At 40.0% G+C, this 20,536-nt stretch overlaps 1 protein-coding gene and 1 long non-coding RNA gene across 2 annotated transcripts in view; one reads left to right on the top strand and one right to left on the bottom strand.

Annotated features, from left to right (window-relative positions):
• Window positions 1–16,750, bottom strand: part of LOC307037674 — a 36,293-nt gene extending 19,543 nt beyond the window's left edge. Inside the window, exons 1-3 of the long non-coding RNA XR_013807754.1 lie at window positions 16,332–16,750; window positions 2,662–2,746; window positions 2,218–2,299 (exon numbers count right to left, since the gene is read on the bottom strand). This is a non-coding gene — a long non-coding RNA (uncharacterized lncRNA). The remainder of the gene's footprint in view (window positions 1–2,217; window positions 2,300–2,661; window positions 2,747–16,331) is intronic.
• rtn4rl1b (reticulon 4 receptor-like 1b) overlaps window positions 1–20,536 on the top strand; it is a 139,154-nt gene that overhangs the window by 82,955 nt on the left and 35,663 nt on the right. The gene's annotated exons all lie outside the window — the stretch shown is intronic.

The raw sequence follows: 20,536 nt of genomic DNA, 5'->3' as shown, positions 1-20,536 counted from the left end.
AGACACTGCAGAAATAGCACGGTGTCGAATGGTGTTTATCGCGAGCAAGCGTTTCAGCGCATAATCCATAGGGCCATTCTTGAGAGCATTGTGTGTGTGAGTGTGTGTGAGTGTGAGTGAGACATTTCCATCCTCTGAGTATCAGATTCATCTCATCTCTCTTCATTACCATTACACACCCATCCACGGCGAACTGAACCCCTGGCTGTGGAACTTCACACAGTATTACTCTGCAGTCTCCCATCTGCCCTGGCAACTTCCCCCTGCCACTCAGGCCTAATCTACCCATATTACTTTCCCTCAGGCTTCATCTAAGTGTGACTGATAGGGCCAACACAGGGAAACAAACAGCAGGCCTAGCATCCAATAGGATTAGGGGCTGTGAAGCATCGGCACAATCTCTCTTGCTCTCCCTCCCTCAACAATAGACCAGCTCAGCTCTTCTGCATGCATGTAGGAGTGACTTTAAAGAAGCTGCCAAAAAAGACTTGAATGATTGTGTGCTAGATTGAAAACCTTAAAGCCAAAGACGATTTTCTTAGCTGGTCAACAATGCTAGTGGGTCAATAGCAGACATTGGGGGATTCTGTAACAAATGTACTAAAACTGTTTGGGTGGAGTGAGAGGACCACTGATGTCAGACTGCGCTCACAAAGCTTGTCTTGCTCCTCTATTATTCACACCCACCAGTAACGCCATGTTATAGAGAAAGAGAACACTGCTACAAAATGAGATTGGGGTTAGATTTCACGAGGCTCCTGAGTGCTCTTACTGTACAGCCCAGTGCTGCTCAGTTACGGGTCATTAGGAACGCCTGCTCCTGTCGTGCACACCACCAGCCCATTAGCTTGCCGCCTGGTGCAGGATGTTGGTTGGCTGGGCGAGGCTTAGCAGTGATGGAGCTATTCCTGGCTTACGCAAGGTACTGTATGCTGTAGAAATACAATAATTAGCAATGTATGAGTTTTGTTTTAAAGATCCCCTATTATACCGTTTTTCATCAATATATTACAGTATAGGTCTCCGATATATACAAACATGTCTCTGAAGTGTTTGGCTTGAAATACCAAACAGATCGTGCATTGTAGCATCCCATAATCCCCTCTGTTTCAGCCCTGTTTCAAAAGTGCTGATTCTCTGTCTGTTACTTTAGATGAAAATAAGGAACCACTCCCCACGCCCATCTGCGAGATATTTGGTTAAAAAGAACACAATGGTGATCTAGGAGGAGATTCAGATGATAAGGTGGGGGGTGTTACCTTGGTTGATTATTGGGTAATGATAACACAAGCCAAAAAAATCGTTATGACACCATAAAGTGGACAAAATCTGATCAGCTCATTTTCAGATGGATATATTTGTTATATAAATGGATCAGGACAAAAAGTGAGCAAATGTTTTTTCCTGAAACTTTCAGAATCTCTTTACACAGAAGGGACACATGTTTATGTATAAAAGGCATGGCCTGCCCTTTTTTGATAGTTCAATCCAAATAACTGACATTTTAATGTAGGATGTTACACTATATTGAAGTTAGAAAGAGAAAGTGCCTCTGGTGCTGGCAGAAGAAGAAGAAAGTCTTGCTCAAGGCCACTTCAGCAAGGCAGATTCTAGCTGACATGCAGGCTTGAACTCATTGACTGTAAAAGAACATGGAAGTGAGGTATGTTATAAAAGCAAATACATGTGAATGTTGGAGATGGGAAGAGCGTATTTAGCTGGTACATAACAGTTTGTATGGGTGAAACAAATGACTATATGATAATAACACTTAATGACATGTCTGGTCTATTTTTTAAACCAACATTATTTACATGCAGAAGCCTTTGTAAGCTTAAAATGAGTTAAGCCTCACTGTGACCGCACTAAAAGCTCTACTAAGTCAAACTAAACGCATTATAGAACACAATGAATAAGGTTGGCCCACAACATAAATACCACCATGTATTCTGGTTGATATAAACATTTTATCAAATGCAAAAGCACATTCAATAAACAACCTTTCCAATCAAGATGATTTCATCACTGACAAGGATGCACAAGGCCAGGTCACACTGCAACAACAGCAGACATGGCTTGTTATTAATAATGGTCAAAGAAAACATATAGGACATAAGCTGGTACACAAATGAACGATGGCTCATGCACACATTATTCAAACAGCAATACCAAGGTCACAAATTGACGGTTGATAGTGTATTTATGTACTGTACTCACCAGGCCAGAGAAGAACACTGTTGTAATGTTCGCTATGCTTCCCACGGAGTTTCGTTTTCGAGCTTTGTCTATCCTTAGGAAGCTGTAGCCGAAGGGGAAGAACACAATTCTTATTCAGCCGATGTGAAAGGCAAAAAAGATAAACAGCCGTTTGAATAAGTCCAGAAAGCATCCTGATATGGCCTTATTAACAATAGACCAGAGATGGATTCTATGTATTATTATACAATATTTTATATGTAATGTATTTTAACAGCATCATTGAAATATTTCCATTTTAGGTTACTTAAATCAAAAAATTAAAATCAGGTCCACCAGCTGCGAGCAAAGCCACAGATTTCAAATGTGACGCCAAACCCTCATCGTGGCTCATCCTCAGGGCCAGCACTTACAGGACATTGTGGCAGATATCCTCATAAACAACAAAGAAAATATAATACTTACTGGGGGAAAAGTGTCGGATTGCTGGGTTGCAGGTATTGTTTGCTGCAGGTGCACCAGGAAGAGTTGTAGGAGAAGAGGAAAATTGCTGGAAGAAATAATATTTTTAAGTTCACTATATATATCATTATTTCATAAATTCGGCAACAATAAATGTAAAATACATACACATCATAAAATGTTTAGGTAGGAGTTCATGAACTGAAATATAGTTTGTCTATCCCAATGCCAGGAAACTAACCCATGTGGGCAAATCTATGAATGTGCTGAGAATACAAATATACCAGGAGGGGGAAAAGCCTACTTTAAAAACTGTGAACAGAACACTTTCTATCAACTGCTTCCAAATGAGGTCTCTCCATGGGTGCAACTTTTAGTGAGTGTGGCTTTCAGGGCTCAATCTCCCCTGCACTGCGCAGTTCATGCATGATTGAGACTAGTTTTGCTTCATGAGGCTGTGGTTTAAACTTTCATTTCTGAAAGAAAATAAATACAGTTCCAAAGACACATAGTTACATTTTGTCTACCATGACAACAACTAAATAAAATGAACTTTAACCATTAAGCTAATCAATTTGGTTCACTCGAAAACAAGGATTTACAATGTTTATCGACTTTCTTTTGAATATAATTGTGTTAGAACCATGCCTTTTTAGTCATGGGATGAGTTGCAGAATCTTAGAGCACTTTGAGCTAGTATTTGTTTTTTGCATTAAACTATTCTTAGGTTGGTTCATCTCACCACGCTACACAGCCCGAGGCTCTTTTTACAACAGACTTATTTTTTCTTTTTAGATATTCACTATATTACTTTTTAATGAATTGTTTTTCCATCTCAGTGACTTACAAAAGCACCTTTTTGGGCGGAAAGGATTCTGAGCTGATGATGATTAACTATCCGTTATAGGAGGTCAGCAAGCAGGAAATGAGCCTTCATATAAACCTGTTTCAAATGCAGCTTTGCCGTTATTGCACTAGTCGGACTGTTTAATGGCTTTTATTGACACTGTCATTATCATCAAGCACGTATTTACTAAGGCAAATAAGAAGGTTTCAGATTGAGGGTTCAAATGTAATCTTGACTACAGGTAAGGTACTAACATTATAGTTGCTAATGAAACTTTACATGCAAATGATCTTGTAATGTGTTATAACCTTTATACCATTAGAGGCAACAACCTTTAACATGTATTATATCTCATTAGCAAATTATATCCTGCATTATTAATGGGTGGATGAAAGGATGGAGCAATGGGTGGGCAGGTGAATGTTTGTGTGACTAGAATAGCTACATGTCTGTAAAGTAAGTTTCCATGTTTTGTTTCAAAGAACAACATGAGCTTAGAAAATTCAATCTGACCTTGGAGGTGGAAGATCTTCTTGTACTTCCTTTTCCTCAGTTCACACATCAAGAATACATGATATTGTTTTTTGGAACACATTTTGTTAAGAGCCTCTTTTCTACCTGACCTGCATCATTTTATTACATTTTAAGACATTGGCTCTATCCGACTCTTGACTTACCATAACATCTCCAATTGACTATAACACTTTAGTTTCTCCAATTACAAAGAGCCGTTAGAGGATTACCTTTTAGTAATTGCACTCTGCAATACTAATGACGCTGGGCATTATCAGGGTTCCTGATATTCCTGGATATAATATATGTTTTCGATTAAAGTAGTGAAGCAGAAGGCTTCAGCATTACTTTGTCTATCAGGAAAGAGAGGGTGTGTAGATAATAAGCAACACTTGTCAGACACTTAATTATTATTTGGACCTGTCTTTGCATTTTAATATCATGTACAGTGTATTTCGACAAGGAAAGTGATTACATTTGACATTGCACATGCACCAAAGGTTATGAGCAAATTTCTTTCTGATTTCACAAAACTAGGAGAAAAAAAAATCCAATAAAGCTTAGCTGTGCCCCAGAATGAGAAGATGTTAAAACGGGTTGCTTTTTCATTTAGGCTCTACCTCTTTTCTCCCTCCCTATTCCTGTTCCCTTATTACCCTGCAGCTCAGTAGGAGGGGAAATGATTCGGCTTCAGCCAGCTCAGTAGTAAGGCTGACTGACTGAGACCTATGGCAAGGGGTTGTATTTGTATTTGAGACTTGGCTGGAACATGAAGATCTAAAATGGAGGGAAATGTAATTGTATTCATAATTCATTTCAAGCATCCCTCCGGCCTCAAAGTCATCTCCAGCATTACTGTATTGTCTGTTTGTTGCACCCCATCAGCATGCTCATAAAGGTTTTGCTGTGTTTGTGAATACAGTACGGGCATCTGAATGTGTGGTCTCGTGTGCACACGGCTGTGAATGTCCTGTCCCTTGTGGGCGATGTGAGTTTTTTTCCAGATGGCTGCCAGTGAAACTCAGTCTTAATCGTGGCCCACACCTGTCCTCTCAGGGGTAATGACAGCATCCCACTCCTCTCTCTCTCCCATTTGATGTCTCCTTCCACTATCCTGCACTCCTCGGTCCTCTGTCACTCCCCATGTTTTTCTCTTCTTAGTCCTGCAGGTGAGTATTTTCAGCTCTGACTCAACCCCCACCTCCCCTACTGTCCTCTCTATGACAGGACCATCATTAATCACCACCCTATTAGCAATGACATTAAACTGCATGTGTTTACCATTTCCCTGTTCTACCATCGTCATTGTGAAAATATCACACATTGGCTGTTTTTCCTAGTCATACTACACTTTCAAGAGGTGTTAGTGCAGGCGGGGGGAGGGGGGGGGGACTGTGTCTCCATGCCATCCCAAAGATGACAAACAGCACAAATTGGCTTTTATCATGTATCAAAAGTGTAATTACAAACACAAGAGAACAAAAGAGCGAGTTAAATAACGTAAACAGAAACATTGAAAAAAACAAAAATAATGTAAGGCTCAATGCTTTTCAAAACATTATGTGTGTATCAATTCAAGACATGTTTGATCTCTGATAACTATTTTATTTATCTATCATTTTTTAATTGTAATATTATTTCCCATGCAGCATTTGACTTTCTCCTTGTCACATACCTTATATTAGATGTTTAAAATCCTTGTACACTGTTAATAAATCATAACCCTAAAACTTAGGAGAGGTATTCTCAGATCAGCTAAATAAAAATAAAATGATATCCCTAACAAAGTACAGCAAAGGTGTATTGAATAAAAGTAATGGAACAAAGTCCCCTAATGACAACTTTGTATTTACACATGAGCTAATTCGGCCCAGGCGTTTAGACAGACTGAAAAAAATCATAGGAATGTGAAAAAGTTACATGATGGAAATGGGGAAATAGATAACTGATTTTAATGCAAAGTACAGCCAAGACAACAGTGAAAGTTGAATAGTTGAACGCAAACATAGCGCTACTAAATTGTAAATGGTAGGGTACAATATTTGTATTATTAATTTACGTGTGATTTTAAACAGAGCAAGTAATTAAGAGATTTAAAATCTTTCCATTTCTAAAATCCATTTGCACCATTACGTTTTTATTTAATCATAATTTAAATTATTCAAATTGCCTTTCAACTGCAGTTTTGGGACTAAAAAAAATATCATGCATCAAGCTTTGTTCTTAGTCATCAACTAAACTATTTTCTGCAATTAATACTACAATATGTTAGTGTTTATCATTGCTGGTATTTTCAAGACATCGTTGGAACTGAAATTGGCCCGAATAGCTGCATTCATGATTTTACATAGAACAAACTGCCACGTCTCAAAACACTGTGTTAAAAAATATATTGAATCACTGAATCATAAAATCTATTCAAACAGGTGTCTCATTTGACCATATAATGCATTTCTCCACGGTCATTTCCGCCACATTTATATTTAATAATCAGGTTTCTATTATAGTCTAAGGCAATACCTTCCTCCCACATATACCCAACTTTTGAACAGAGCACCAATTACCCTTCCTACTATACATACATGTGGTAAACCAATTATGACATGTCCTTTAGCTGCAGTGGGCATCAAGGTGGTTAATACCATGACAATAATGACTGATTCCTCTCTAAATAAGATCTAAATGAGCTGGTGCGCTCGGCTGATCTGCTGAGGATAAAAATGCAGGATGTTGGCTAATGGTTCAATCTCTTGGTGTCTTTGGACAGGCTGTGAAAAAATGTGACGCAGTGCTCCCCTTGGGTGTTGCATGCTTCACTGAGCACTTTCTGACCTTTGTATTTACTGTAAGAGGCTTTTAACCAGTACTGTGAATCAAGAAAGTGACATGCATCCATGAATGACTCTTTTCTGTGTGTCTGTAGCATCTCCTACAGGTCAGACAAAAATTGTTATTTTGCTCATGAGCAATATTTACACCTTTTAGTTTGAAACTGGGTCAGGCTAAAGCAATGTGAATGGCCTGCACCTTGTGTGTACAAGCTGTGTATTAATATTAAGCCAAGAGTGAAATGCCATCTGCAAAGTAGCCATCATAAGGCTGTTGGTGCAGGTCCAGCAGGTCTGAACCAGCTAGTCTAAATGTCATCTGTTGGCCACTGCTCGAGACTGACTAAAATAAAACCCCTGCCAGTCCAATGAGGGGGTGGTATAATATGGCCTCTGCTCTGACACAGCAATCAATAGAGCCCGTCTGTGGAGGGAATACTGTGTCCCTTCCAGGGCCCATGTGGGACAGGCAGAGCTGCAACCAGAACCCGGTGCCAGGCAGGGCGGATTACAAAAGGCAGGTTAGGAAGGAGGAACGACAGAAGCCAGTGAGTCACAGCTTACCCAAACAGCATGGCCCAATATAGTCCGTCTCGCATTTACTCTCTCTCACAGACTACACACTCATAATGCTGACACATGTATGCAGGGATTTTCAGACATAATCTGCCTTGCCTTGTGCAAAGCTTTAGCGCTAGTCACATTCCTCACTTACCATGCACCCATATGGATACAAACAAACACAAACATGCAACCCTGCACAGACAAATGCTCATGCTCTTACTGTCTTCCTTACTCCATCACCATTCATTCACTCCCTTGCTGGTGTTGTTTTGCCAGTGTCGCCACTCATAGCTGTGTCTCCAGCTGGGACCCGTCCATCCACACTATCCATCTCAGCCACTGACTGGGAGCCAGGAGGGATGAGCTGCCTGTCAGCAGAGGACTTGGTAAAGGGATTCATAACCTTTTCAATGCCCTCTCAATCTCTCCTCGTTGTCTTGTTCCAGACGGGCCCTCTAAAGTTTTTGTCAGGACTCCATGGCCAAACCACAGTCAGACTCAAAAGGCCATCCAAGAGGAGGATTAGGTCTCTTGGCTCAGACACACAGAGAGACAAGACAGTTCATTTTGATATATAGCTCCTGTGAGACAAAGCGAACATAGGGACTCTGTGACAGCATGCTCTCTCTATACATATATATATATATATATATATATATCACCCTCACCTTCTATGTGTGTATATATATACACACATAGAAGGTGAGGGTGACTGAGAAAAGGACATTGAAGAGTAGCAGCAAGGAGCAGAAGATGAGAGGCAGGACGGAGATGGATAGAGACATGGCTGGTACACAGACAGAGGCATATGAACTGATGATGATAGACAGGGAGATACAGAGAGCGGGCCTGCCCTGTCCTAGCGTGTGTCTCTGCCCTGTCTGAGAGGGTTACTATAAGTGTCACACCAGCACTTTAATAATACACCAGTCATGGAGTTAAAATGGATAAACATATAAAATATTCATCAAACTGTCATGGAAGAAGGTAATGGTGTGAGTATATGTGCAACCCTGCAAAGTGACCTGCAATGTTTGTCCTTTGGTGTAGAACATTACGGAAACTACAATTTACAAATCACAGTGCTGGCTTAAAAATAACAAGTTCCTTGCCGATATCTCATACTGTAGGTTCAGTAAAGTCTGCTTTTGAGACTGCTGATAAATAGTGAATGTAACATAACACTTACTGTTAGAGCTGTCAATGGTGAGGCATGGGGCCACGGCACAGCCCGTCTAAAACAATTCACAGCAACAAAGGAACATTTAAATCGTGGCATTTTCTTTTATGGCAAACACCAAATAAATCCATGCTTTTGTCATCAACCTAGACAGAATGCAGAGTTATTCATAAAGATACAAATGTGGAGACACACAATGGATGCAAACACACATGCATTTTACACATAAATAATCACACACACAGTAGCCTTAACATATCTTAAGTGAAAATAGTGCCCAGTCTGCATTCTTTAAAAGCTTCAGTGCTCTCACAGTTCAATTAGTGGAGCCAAATCCATCTCTTGTCCAACTCCCAGTAGGCCTGTCAATCTCACTGGCAGGACCTGTCACTGCCCTGCTTTTAGCTTGACAGCCCAGTATACACATATGCACTCATACCCACATCAAACATGTAAGTCAGACACACACACACATACAGTACACATGCACTAAGGCTCAAGTAATTCACCTTTCACCTACACACACGAAAAACATCGACCCACATGAACATGTACACCCACACATATTTCTAAATAAGTGGAGCATTGTGAATTAGCAAGATCAAGCCATTTAAGTTAGCAAATTAGTATATTGCAATGGCAGGTAAGCTGTAGGGATACATGAGAGTCAGAGTGATGAGAAGAATCGAAGAATGTTGTGAAATGGGGCAGAGCCTGGGGGATGAACAGACTGTTGCAGTGGGATCGATGGTGTGCCTGGAGGCGTGGTCAAGAGGAACCCAGGCAGTTAAAGTTTCAATGAGGTTTATGGCTCCATCGTCCAACACTGTGGATCCTGTCATGAGAGAGAAACAAGTTTGCCTGGAACAATTTGCGGGGGGGGGAGCGTTGTGAGATTTGAGGAAATCTGGAGAGGATGGTTAAACACACCTGTTTATGTGTCACAGGAAATTATATTACGGGAGAACGACGTTTGGTCTTTGTTCCTGAAATCACAATCTCCAAACCGATCAGCTATCTCTTTGATGACAGATACGCCTCTGACGGCAATGGGAAACATTTCAGGGGTATCAGTAAAGCCAGTTGATATTGTCTATAGTCTGATGAGCAACATGAGATACGAGAGTGGTGTTGAGAGACAGATTGTTTCAGAAGCAGACAGTTAAGAAACACATTTGTAGCTATTTTGAAGATAATCCATTGTCAATTGGCACGTCAGTCTGTATGTCCAATAGTAAATCACAGTCAGGTTGCCACTCAACCAGACGCTGTAGCCAGGATAGCTTTTTTTCAGACTTCTAAACACTAAGGTTATTTGCTACGGGCTTCAGCTTTTAATTAAAATACATCTCAAAGAGTGGTATCAATAAACGTATCTAGCTCTGCTAAATAACAAACCAAAATGCAATTGCTGTAATGAAAAAACATCTGTGATTGTTTCCTTTGAATTAAATGCACATATGCTCCTGGCTGGTGGCCAATATAGGACAAATTACTTCCTGTCTTTATGTTACTCTTTTCACCCCACACTGCTGCTATTTTACTATCCATAGGACCCACTGTTACACAGGACAAGTAATAAGTGAAGGAGATTGACTGGGTTGGGAACTGAGTTTTTAGCACCAGTGAATACACAAAAGCAGAATATTGGCAAGTGGAACTGGAGAGTTCAGGGGACACATTTGAGGGAGAATAAACTGGACAGTGGCTGTAAATGTTATTGTCCCATTAATCAAAGTGACAGCTCTCGTGCCCATCACATGCGGGAATTGTCTCTGGTCACATAAGTAGGTGGAACAGGCTTGGAATGAGCCGCTCCTATCAGTGGACGACAAAACTGAAACTGACCCTCTTGCTCCCATCTATTTGAGGACGTGCAAGTTGAGCTGCAAACTGTAATTTAGCTTGAGTAATGCATCTGCAATTTCATGCTGGCTTTGCTCTATTTTGAGGACAATGGAGGCGGCAAGTAAAAAATGTAATAGATAGATTCCTGTGTCATCGTGGATTTGTTTGGAACAGTGGCTGCAGTTCTATTCAGGAGGATTGGTTTTAACAATGCTGCCCAGGTCCTTTGCTGTTTTTCCAGTGAAAGGAGTTGCCAGAAAATCAATCAAGGGAGGCATGACTGCAAATATATATTTACGTTGAGCACCAATCTTGCTGCATAAACACCACTTAATGTCCCAGGTCCAGAAGGCAGACATTATTTATTTCTAAATTACCTTTTCAATCTTGCAGACAGCAAAATGGTTCTGTTAATGCTTGCCGGTGTCATCTTTTGGTTGTTGTGACGCTTATTTTTGACACTTCAGCTGGTATGACGCAGGTATGACGAGAGAGAGCCCGAGAGGAAAATATGGCCCCTGATATTTTAAGATAAGCATCAAATAATGAACAATTTTGTTTCAGTCTGAAAGTGATCAATTCTTCATATAAGTGCAGTTCCATGGTTGATGTGGGGCAGTTCTGCAGTACGTTTTCTAAATAGCTCCGGTCTCCAGGGATTCACCAAAAACAGGCATTCGACAGAGGAGTTTCCCAGTGAAATATCTGAGAAATTCTCATTAAAGAGAGCCTGAAAAAAGTCTGCTAAAGAAGCAAAAACATGATTGCATTACTTGCGTAAAATACGTTGCTGTTTTATTATTTCCTTTCCTACTCCATTCTCGTCTCTTCCTTATCCCTTCTGCTTCCGCCCCATTTTCTTGCAACAATTGTTTTACAATTGTGCCTCCTTGTGAGAGGTATACAAAGCGTATCTGTTTTATCTTGGGGGCTACGCCCATAGGAGCACCCTGTTATTTTGTTTATTTTGTCTACTTCTGCTTTTTATTGCACCACCATACAACAAACTAAAAGATCAAAAATCAATCAGTCAACAAGACAAACCACCTGCTCCCAAAGTAATACAAAAAACTATGCACTGTACAACTTTCTAATAAAAGAGGTTGACACACACACACACACACACACACACACACACACACACACACACACACACACACACACACACACACACACACACACACACACACACACACACACACACACACACACACACACACACACACACACACACACACACACACACACACACACACACACCACAACACATGGAAAAAGAACAGGGTCACTCGAGTATTCAGCTGTCCTCTAATGATCTGCAAAACATTGCACCATCAAAACAACGGAAGTCTGATTTGATCTACAGTACATACCAACATTTTCTGCAAAATAGTGGTGTCTTTCTGAGTAATCTTTTTACTTTTCTAATGTTGCTTTTGTTTGAAACCAGAAGAAAGTGGTTATTCACTAATAATGATTCAGCAATATTTAAACTAACTCTGATTTGGGGTTGTTTGTTAATGTTCGTAACCCTGTTAATTAAATTAGACCAAACCAGCAATTAGTAATGTTTCTTCGTGCTAAACTCTTGCCATTTTCAGACTTGTATTTGTAGTGGCCAGCGTCTACTGTGCCTATTGTACTGTACATAATAAGCATAGACTGTGATAGATTTGTTTGCCAAAGTGATATAAATGCCTGCATTATAAACCTCGTCCTGACCTTGAAAAGTAAGACCAGCCAGGCCTGTTCATCCAGTGGATGCAACCAGGCTCACTTTTACTCCCTTTCCTCTCCTCTCACACACACTCCGTCCCATTATCTCCTAAAGCCATCTCAACATTGTATATGCACAAACAGAGAACCATTTCAGCAAACAACACTGAGCTGCATTTCAGCACGCCATTTACAAATATTAGCATTAATGCAAAATGCATTAGGAATAGATAAATGGAGATGAAGATGGGTGAGTGTTATTCTCACTCCCTGAACTTTTGCCAGTTAAACTATCTTTACCCTGTGTCAGGTTGAGTGGATAGGACAGCCACTGAGAATTGTTATGAGGTGAGGTAATTAGGAAATTGGAATCTTGCTTGTATAGTATGCAGACTGAATGAAATAAACTGTGTGTGAGTGTGCGTTGTGCTGCTTTTGAAGTTTGTATTTTCACAAAAAAGTAAGTGTGATGAGCCGAGTTGGACGGGATGGAAGGCGGGACTGTTCCTAAATGTCTCTGTGGAGGATGACTTTCAGTTATGCAACTTATTTTCTCTTTAGAAGATGTGCATGTGGCGCAGTGGATAGAGCCTTGGTGTTCGGATCTGGGGGTCACAGGTTCAAACCCCACTGCAGTCAGCATGTCGTTGTGTCCCTGGGCAAGACACTTCACCCCAAATGGCTCCTGTGGGGATTGTCCACAGTATTGAGTATGTAAGTCACTTTGGATAAAAGTGTCTAACAAGTAACATGTAATGTGCCTCTGTGGGATTCTTCCTTTCATGGGGCTTCCTCTGAACCCAATCCTGTCTTGAAGTCATACTTGATCTGTGCTGGTCTCCGTCTTACAACCTTATTATATCACCTGCAAAGTCATTCTGCTGAAAAACTAATCTAGCCAAATATCGTTCTTTGCCTTTGGGGCTCTAGGATTACATGATTAATCTACAATTATCTCCTACTTAAATCAGTCAAAATCTAATTTTGGGACAAAAATGCAATTCTTGCCAGGAACCACTTTCTTGCTGAGCCAGTATCTTATAGATGATAGATCTTTAATTTTGTCATTGTACAGGTACAACGAAATTGCAATGAACTCAAGGTGCCAACACGCAACAACAAGACAATATAAAAACAGATATCATTGATATATCAGATTTAAATCCACACAAATCAATAAAAATTGTGTGCACAAGGCTACTGCCCAGCTCTTTCTTTAAAGATTATTTTACATCATGTTATGCCTTATCAAAATAGTGAGACTGGCAAGTGACAGGAAATGTGGGGAGCAAGAACCAAGAAATCCTATATTGTCCGACCTGCCGGGATTGCCTCAGGGCATTTCAACACATGTGCTCTGCACCCAAAGTACTCTGCTATCATGTTGCCCACGGCATAACTCCAATTTTTTTTTTACAAATTGATTAAGTAGTCAAACTAAAACATAAACAATTAGTCGTCTTTACAGTCCACACAGGGCCTGTCGCAGCACGTTTTTTACGTGATTCATCTACTATCCCAGAATCATCCATCACACAAGTGTTTTATCGATAGTTGTAACATCAACACAGTTTCCTGCAGAGCTGTTTGGACACCAGGGGAAAGTATTGCAACAAATGTGGCATGCTGAAAAGATTATGTTTACACACGTTGCACATTGATTACCACTTTACAGTGCTACCTTTTAATCTCGGGCCTTGTGAGTACATGTAACATCTTTAAATCCATACATTTTATGGAGAATTACAATCTTTAGATCATTGAAAAAGATTGAAGTGAAGAGGATCAATATCATGAAAGCATTTAAGGCCAAGTTTGAATATCGTGGATTTTAAATGCATGCTAAATAATTCCAACTGCACAATGAAATTGATATCCTTCAATCTTTCAGATCCATAGAAAGAAAGAAAAGTTAATGGCATTTAGATGCATTCAGGAGTAATATGAAATAAATTAGTATTTGGCATATGATCTGTAATGTGCACTTTCATCACAATACAATGATGAAACCTTCCAAAATTATATGTAACAGTTTGAAAAAAGTACTTTCTTCTTCACATATGAGCAACACATCTTTCAACATTTTAACTATTTCTTTCTTTCTTTTTCCAATTCAGAATCTTGCGAAAGTGTTTGCTGTTGTGAGTAGTGGAGATTGAAGAGTGAGAACAATGTTATCAAAAAGCAATCTTGGTCCGATGGAGTAGGGATCTGGGCTGCAAACTGTTGTCTGGGTGAAACAGACAAACACTGTCTGTCTGTATACGATGTGTGGAGTCAAATGTCTTTTAACTCCTGGACAATTATATTGTTACACAGAGACTTCGCCTCTGCCAGTGATATAATTAAAGTCAGTTTGGCCAGTAACAGTAAGTACACCATATTAAATCCAAGCAGAACAGAGAACTAGCTGCTATTCATCACAGGTTGCAAAATCACCTCAAACCATTTGTTTTCCTCTCCGTGTGTCATCTATGGGGTGACTTTGAGCCCAGGATGAACGTCTATAGTTGCAGTGAGCAATTTTGGAATAATATCCTCTCTAAACTGCAATCCAATGTCTGTGAGAATGGCACTTAATATTCCCGAACAGTTCATTACATTTCTGTCAATCTTCATTTTTTTTCCCACTCTGAGCCAGGCTATGAAGGTCACTGTATTCGGCTGATTCGGTGTTGCTGGTAGTGCACAGGTCTGCTGGCAAAGTCATGTGATGAACAAGGTTGGCATCAGGACCTGCGGCGACTTACCCTAATTTGGAAACCCCTCGGCGTATATATTGCTTTCATAAATATAATTGACCCACTCGTACATATCATATATTGGATATGTAAGGTGTACTGTAAGACAATCTTGTGTGTACTAGTTTCTAAAACATGGTCATTTAATCAGACTACACAAAGGGAAGTACAAAGCCATGTATAATGAAATGCAATAACAATCTTTGTCAGATAGAAGTAGGCTCACAGCTATGGTTATTGTTAAGATAGTAGTTGATTTTAACTGTCTGTACTTTATTAGATGCCAGATATTGATCCTTTAACTCAAAGGCCTTTATTTGACAGATTTATTAGCTACAGATTGAGATTTAGCAAAAAAACAGCCAGTTTCAGCTCTATCTAAACAAGCTGCAACAATAATATTCCTCTACACTCCATACACGTTCAATAATTAGCTACACATCCGCATAACGCTTAGAGATAAACTTGTTTACCTGTTGTCTCAGACAGCATTCACCAACTTCACAGAATGAATAGAAGTGCTATCAAATGTGATGTGAAAGATATAGCAAAGCAATGTCGGTTATAAAATACATCTGAGTGACAAATGATTGGAAGAAACAATCACACTTTAAAGAGTTTTAACCATAGCTTCTCAGAAAGTCATTCAAAAGAAGAAAGAAACGGGCTACACTTATTTAACTGCTCAAACAGCGAGACAGAGCACATAATGCCAGGTTAATAGCAGGCTTGTGTGGGTTTTTTATGGCTGCTGCTTTTTTTTATTGCTGCTGACCTCCGGTCTCCTCTGCGTGGTAATGCAATCACAAATGAATGCAATCCTTATTCTCTCTTTAGAGATTGAATTGGAGAGAATTTGAATGATTGAATTTAGGACTTTATTTAATAAATGTCAAATACTTTCATCAACTATGCAATCCAAAGCTTCTAAAAGCAAAAATGCAATGCCTGATCTTCAGAGTTGTATATGTCTTTGGCATGCGGCATGCATAGGAATAGGGGAAAGAGAAAAGAAAGAGGAACTGTAAGATCCTGTCAGTTGGTTGTAGATTTTGTTAACTGTATCCATCCTGTACACTTATTGGTCCTCAAACATGATTCGGATAATGTCACTATATAAGCTCCCTAAACGTTATTCAGTGCAGCAAGAAATAGTTCATATCCGCAGACAATCATTTTAAATTCTCGGGATCCGAAAGTTTTCAAAAAAACAAAATGTGTCAAGTTTAGAGGAAATGTGTGTAAACTGATGTACAAGTGTACTGCAGGCAGAACAAAACATGGAGTTTTTTGTTATGTCAGTCAATTTACACATCTTTTAGCCTCACTCATTGATCTTGTAGACATCAAAAGTAATCATCATATTGAAGCAAATGTCTAGTACCTCTAATGTCCACCAGGTTTATGCATTTGTGTTATTGTGTGTTTTGACTTACTCAGTGTATGCTGTGCTCCAGGAGGCCGGCTTCCAGCTGTCAGTGAATGCAGCCTGCAGTCAGTCAAGGGGAACAGGCCTGTGTACGCTGCCAGTCCCAGCACTGCTTCTGCTGTCCCTACAGTAATGATGAAGGGGGGGGCACATCCACAACTACAGGAGCTCATTAAGGGAAAATAATTGGAGATTGTTAAAAAAAAAAAAGTGGCATTCCTCGGGCTGGGGATACAGGTGTTCGTCCACATTTGGAAAGACACAGTCCCCTTCCTCTGTCGGGACTTCACCTGGCAGCTAACAAAGGACACTGCAGAGGTACATAGTTAAACAAAAAAAAAAAAAGAATAGAAGTGAACATGCACAAGCCAGCATATTTTTTGGACTGCTACATCATCTATCATTCAGTCAGCTCATTCAGCCTTGAAAAACACAATAGTGAAAGCCTCTTATGACTCCCTGCTTTTACCCAACACTGACAACCACTATAATTAGTGCTGCTCTCAAACATAACTGTGAGTTGGAAATCCTTTAATGGTGCAATCTAAAATTAAACACAACACATGTAAACACTGCCGTTGAAGGAGAAACATGCAATTACAGATAATTATGGGGTGCATTTCTACCATGGCAAAGTCATTACAACCTCCACTGCTGAGCAGGAAACTGCAGATCGCAAGAGACGGAAATACGATTTTCTCACTGTTGCAATTCCAAGAAAGTTAAGGTTGTGTATTCTGTAGAGTGTTGATTTAAAATTCTCTGGGTCATTATTAAATATGAATCTCAAAGATGAAAAACATCTGTCCATGAAAAACACAAAAAAAGGGTTTCTTGTTTTCCGTAAAACGACAGAAATGTTCAGTCCCATGAAGACGCTAAAAAACTGGCAAGCAGGCGAGACCGCCTTCATGTCTCATGTCTGGGAGGGGAGATGTATGTCATGTGGTGATTATGCTGCCTGCCCACATGTCTCACATGTTCTTCTGTAAGCAGTGAAGGGTTAGATCCTCTATTTGCCTGACTCAACTGTTGGAAGCCAAGCTGCAATGCCTACCTTCAGACAAGGATTAGAAAGACTTAATTTGTGAAGGGTGATATACAGTAACTGAGCCAGGAATCAGAGTGTTGTACTTAAATCATTATTCCGGCCGAAGCTCCAAATAAACCGTCGGTTTTTGCCATCAAAGCTCCAGCTGTCCTCATGTCTCTCTGAGTCCTGACTCCAATTGCTTCAGAAGTTTCCGCCACAACTATGTCATGTTTAGCTAGGTGAAACTCAATACAATTCATTGTCACAAGTTTAAAAGAGACAACATGATAGAGTAGTATATCTCCTACAACAGATTAATATGTTGTTGAATTATAGTTTTCCAATTTGAATGTTTTTACCCACCCAACATCTAAAAGCAAACTTACACCCTTGTGTTCCCTGCAGAACACCACTGGCTTATAACTCCTTTGTGTGTTTCATTCCGGTGTAATATGCATGAATCATTATATTAACTCCTGTGATCTGCCCACACCTATATTTCAATCCCTAGATCTTTATCAGGTGTACATAAAGGAATCATACATGTTGTAGTTCTTAATCCCATGTTAGTAGCCTCACTTTAACACTTTAACAGTTACCATCCAGCTTCCATAGTCCAGATGAAATGTCTGAGCTAATAAAATGTTTTTTCATGTTCTTTGTAATGGCCTCTGGTTACTGAACGGCAGGGAGTTGCGCAATGTGCAGCCAAAGCTTTGTTTGCCTTTAGGCTACATATAGTCTGTCATATATTGTTAGTAAAGGCTGTTGACGTTCTGTTGAGTTTGAGAGCGATCTATAGTCAATACTCAGGGCTCAAAAAAGCACACCACTGTCTCTGCATGCGTTTCAGTTAAAAAGAGCAAATATCAGTAGTGTGTGTAGTTATACACAGATACAACAGTATCGGATTCATAAAGCATTACTATTGAGTGCATACAAATCAGCAAAAGCATAATTTGTTGTCGACCATATTTTAGCTTAAATTCGTTTTTTTCGCCCACCCAACTTCTGAAAGCAAACCAACACCGTTGTGTTTCAACATGGATGCTAAACGGAGTATCCATTCAGCACCAATATAGCTCATTTGGTACATAAAGCACCTTGAGAAGATAAGGCAGTGAACAGATTCAAGTTCTAAGTTTCCCAGTCTTATGACACACACATCACATATTCATGCATGCAAAATAAAGCGTTTCAATATTTCAATTTACCATGTACACAACCAAGCAGTTATTGCAGCATTAATATGTAAATTATGTTTGTGTTAGTCATCGGCCATTTTTTTGTGTTGGTGCTCAGCTGTCTTTTAGGCAATATTTAAGACAGCATTACACATTGAGGTTGTGAAGTCTCTGCGAGAGTCTTTATCTCGGTACTGAAGGCAGGCTGTTCATGTTTAGCAGTGTCAGTAATAGATGCTAGTGAGGGTTTGTAGGAGTCAGGGATATGTTCTTGTAGAGTCCTGCTCTGTGTCTGAAGTTATTTGTCTGAGGTTGACAAATGTTGTTAAAAATGTTTTTATTTATAGTCTGCAGACCTCATTTGTAGTCTGTTGTTTTTTGCATCACATATTTCTAGAAGATCCGGAAACCTTGATTATAGCAATTGTTTTTGTCTTATTTTTAGCACAAACACATACCTAAACAATTTGATTTTCACAAAGAATATATTATATAATAACTATTGCACAAATGTGCAAGTTTGTGTTATAATACCAATTTCAAAGATGAGCTGGAAATGTCATTGCCCAGAATGCTTAGCTGTAACGGTGCATGGCAGAGCCATTGGCACTTCCTCAGTATACTAATTATATAATGGTGCAAAGTGAAAAAGAAAAAAACCCTCAAGAGACATCACATTCAGTCTTTCAGCAGGCATGGAAGCTGTTCCTTTTTCCAATTCCTTCTGTTAAGATTAAACTTCCAACTTCTGGAAATTGATCAGAGCTATGTGACTGTAATTACTGCAACATAGTAGCTTTTAAAGGTCCCATGTCATGCTTTTCCGGTTATTACCCGTCCCCTTGTGTGTTATGTAGCTTTTTATGCATGTAAACGGTCTGCAGAGTCACAAAACCTCAAAGTACACCCTGTAGCGAGTAAAACTCTAACACAGAAAATACCTGTATATGCTGGCCCAGAACGCCTCATTGGACATTGATCTTTTTCCATTTTTTTCTTCCTGAGTATAGTGACGTGACCATACCCAGGTCCAAATGGACCAATCCGTGAAGCTCCTCACACACACACACTCACTCAGCCTTATCTGTTCTCAGCTGCGGCTCCGTGGATCTCCACTCACAGTTCGCCACACACTCACGTTTGTGTGCTCAGGCTGAGTTCCTCGCTGTCTCGCTGTCTTGCAGACCCCACGCAGCAACCAGGAAACGACCCCAGTAATCCAGCTCACACTGTCCGCTCCTCGAGCGGAGCAGCGAGCCCCGCAACGTCCCATCAACACGGCACCCAGACGCAGCATTCTCATCTCTTTGTCATTACTGGTGTCACTTTCTGGTTGCTAACAAACACCATTGTAACACATAAGCACACATCAGAGCACAGTGGGCTCATAGGGAGGGGGGGGGGGGGGGGGGGGGGTAGGAGCTCCAACAAGGCGGCAACAGCAAATGGGCTTTGTGTCCACTCAACTTTGACCACATCATATTCTGAAAAAGAATGAGCCCGGCTCAAAGAGAGCTGCTGTCCAGAGATAATGATAGCTTGTCACATTTAAGGGAAGCATTATGCAGATTGTCTTTTTCTGAAATGGCTTCGAGAGCAGGATGTCAGTCAATAGCAGACTCACACTCAAACACAGGCCCTCCCTCCGTTCTCTCTGATTAGTGGGTAGTTCTAAATATGGTCCAGAAACGTCAAATGATTCTTGCAACATTTACTGAGAGAAAGAAATGGTTCAAAATGTTTCAAATATATCTTAACTCATGCATAGCATTGCAACAGATGGTACTGTTAAATACCTGGAGAATTCATTACCTCAATGTCATTCAGGGTGCTCTCTCCTGAAAGTGGGAACTTCTCTTCTGGCTCCATTTATTTTTTTAATAGCAACCAAGTTTATCAAGGATAACTGGCTCGTCTAATTTAGCTGATTTGGGTTTTACCACCTGTGACACATGGGATTATTTTCTATGTGTAAAATAGATTTTTTATTTTATT

The sequence above is a fragment of the Notothenia rossii genome (assembly GCF_949606895.1).
Source record: "Notothenia rossii genome assembly, chromosome: 4".
NCBI lineage: Eukaryota > Metazoa > Chordata > Actinopteri > Perciformes > Nototheniidae > Notothenia > Notothenia rossii.
This window is presented reverse-complemented; position numbering and strand designations above follow the sequence as displayed.